Here is a 2,713-nt window from a genome sequence, read left to right as displayed (position 1 = left end):
CAATGGGCACCATCTACCACTGCAGTCGAGTAACATGCCAGAGTAAGAATGGGGCAGCAGAGTGCAAGCAGTGTTTTTCAGAGGCAATGGGTTCAAGCGCCATATTAAAGCTCAGCTCCTTCCCATGCAGCTATGCTATGTTGTTGTTCAGGATGACATGAAAGGGGAGGGAGATGACTCTAGTTAAAGGTACGCACTGCTAGGCACCGTGCCCTCAGGTGCTTGTCGGTCAAACCACATCCTCTGCTGCCACTGCCAAGTGAAGTGAGACAGGGGCCTCCCAAGGAAAGAGCCTTTTTGGTAGTGGCACCCCAGCTGTATAAAAGACTCCTCAGAGAGGTTCATCTGATGACTCTGCAGTGGTTTCAATTTGAGGCAAAGACCCAGGCTTTTAAACTTTGTAGGAAACTCTGTTGTTTGTAGGAAACTTCGTTTGTTGTTCCCCTAACCCAAGTTGTAAACTGTGTACAGTATAGCACTGCCCTTGCTGCAACAAAGGTTTACACACTCTCATACAGTTGTGTTTTATTGTTTATTGTTAATTTTAATTATTGTCAATATTTTCTTTCCCCTCCTTCCCTTCCTTTTTACGGAAGCCATCCAGGGAATATTTACTGATGGGTGACTATACAAATTTAATTAACGTATAACAAAATCAACGAACATATGTCGATACAGCTGCGTGCTGAGCGGCTTACAGAACGGAAGTGGTATGGTCGCCTACTTGAATGTCCTGCAATCTCTGTAAGGGGAACAGGCAGCATTCTTGGGTGGTTGCTTTAAAAAGTGCTGGGAGCCACCATCTTTATTCCCCACAATGCCCTAGGGCAGGGACGGGGACCTATTTCATTCCCTTTTCATCAGATATTAAGCTTCTTCTGGAGAACCTTCTGAGAGCAGCATCCCGGTGGCAGGTAGGGCCACAGGCAAAAATAGGAGGAACAATGCATGAGTGTTATACCTTTGTTATGGTAGGCTACTTTCTCTGCCATAGGTGTAGCCAGGATTTATGTTGTGGGGGGCAGGACACCCACCTGTCATCTGTCTAGCAGATTCAGAATGAAATATCTCAAAAACAGTTGTTTTAAATCACTTTCTTTTGACCCCAAATGCTGGAGCCCACAACAGGTCAGGAAAGGCTACACATAGGACATTTGCCCCATAAAGTACCTATAGAAGAGGATGGGATAGCTGTGCATAATTGGACTACTCGAACCCCACACACCATCTTCTTCATCCCACAAAGTTGGCTTGGTTTTGTTTTGATGCCACTACTGCAAAACGGAGGAAGATGGGTTTCAAAACACAGAAATGTTGTGAATGGTTCTCTGTTGGGTTGCCTCACAGGCAAGCCAGCAAGAAAAAACAGACAGCTCTTCATTTCCTGTCTCTGTTGCAAAATCCAAGCGGAGTTGAAAGCCGTTAAATCGAGGCCAAAACAGAGTGTCTGTATCCATAAGAGCATAGGAAGAGCTTGCTGGATCAGTGTCCTGCTTTCACGGTGGCCCATCACTGTGGGAAACTTGTGATCAGGATTCGTGCAGAAGAGCACTCTCCCCTCTTGCAGTTTCCTGCAAGTGATATTCAGAAGCACTGCTACCTCCAACTGTGGAGGGCAGAGCGTAGCCACTGCAGCTAGCAGCCTTCAAGAGACCTCACTTCCATCTATTTTGAAGCATCCAAGATGGTGGCCATCACTGCCTCCTATGGGAGCAAGGTCCATCGTTTTAACTATGCCATACCCTCCGATGAAAATAGGGACGTCCCATTCCATAATGATAATTTTACTATTTGTACCCCACACATCTTACTGGGTTGCTGCAGCCACTTTGGGCAGCTTATAAAAACATAATAAAACATTGGACATTTTTATTTTTTTAAAAAAACTTCCCTATACAGGTTTGCCTTCAGATGGCTCGGGGATTGGATAACTTCATACCCTCCAACATTTCTCCAATGAAAACTGGAACATCCTAAGGAAAAGTGGGAACAAATCCAGAAACCGCAACGGTGTCTCTAAATCAGGGACATCCCTGGAAAATAGGGACACTTGGAAAGTCTGCTATGCTCTGTATTAAAAAGTACTTTCTTTTATTTTCTGTCCTGAATCTCCCAACATTCACCTTCATCACATATCCAGTGTTAGGGGAGAGGGAGAAAACTTTTCCTCTGTCTAATTTCTCCATGCCATGCTTCATCATCCAAAGGGAGAGACCTTGGGTGGGAAGGGACTCTGAGGGCACATGCTACTCACAAGCCAGTGGGGAGTGAGAGGGATTAAACCTGGAGGTGGGTGGACAGCAGAGTTTCCACAGCACAAGGGTCAATTGTGCAGCCTGAAAGGGCATTGGGCTGCTGAGCTCTCTGAGTGGCTGGGGGCAGGAGGGCTTGCTGATCCTACCAGGAGTCTTTACGTACTCAGTGGAAGGGATCCTTGTCAGTCAGGAGTGGGGGAACTTTTCCAGCCTGAGGGCCATATTCTCTTCCGGGCAACATTCCGAGAGCCACATGTGATTGGTGGCAGGGAAAGAGGCAGTGGTAGACAGGACAATACATGTGCATTCAGGGCCGTCTTAGCCAGGTGCATGGCACCTGGGCGCCAGGCTCTCAAGGGTGCCAGGCCGAGAGTCTGGGACCGAGCTGAGGGGGGGAGGCAGCGGGCAGCTGTGCCCCCCCCAGCATGGAACCCACACCCACCTTCATAAGCCCCTGT

General features: G+C 47.6%; 1 long non-coding RNA gene across 1 annotated transcript; it reads left to right on the top strand.

The window, feature by feature from the left end:
- The first annotated feature begins 409 nt into the window (after positions 1-409).
- LOC308591365 lies at positions 410-2,094 on the top strand. The gene is made up of 2 exons (XR_014010145.1): positions 410-914; positions 1,900-2,094. It is a non-coding gene; the product is annotated as an uncharacterized lncRNA (long non-coding RNA).
- Positions 2,095-2,713: the final 619 nt, after the last annotated feature.

This window comes from Podarcis bocagei (assembly GCF_964188305.1).
Source record: "Podarcis bocagei genome assembly, chromosome: 7".
Lineage (NCBI taxonomy): Eukaryota > Metazoa > Chordata > Lepidosauria > Squamata > Lacertidae > Podarcis > Podarcis bocagei.
The sequence above is the reverse complement of the archived record's forward strand: the minus strand, read 5'-3'. Positions and strand labels throughout refer to the sequence as shown.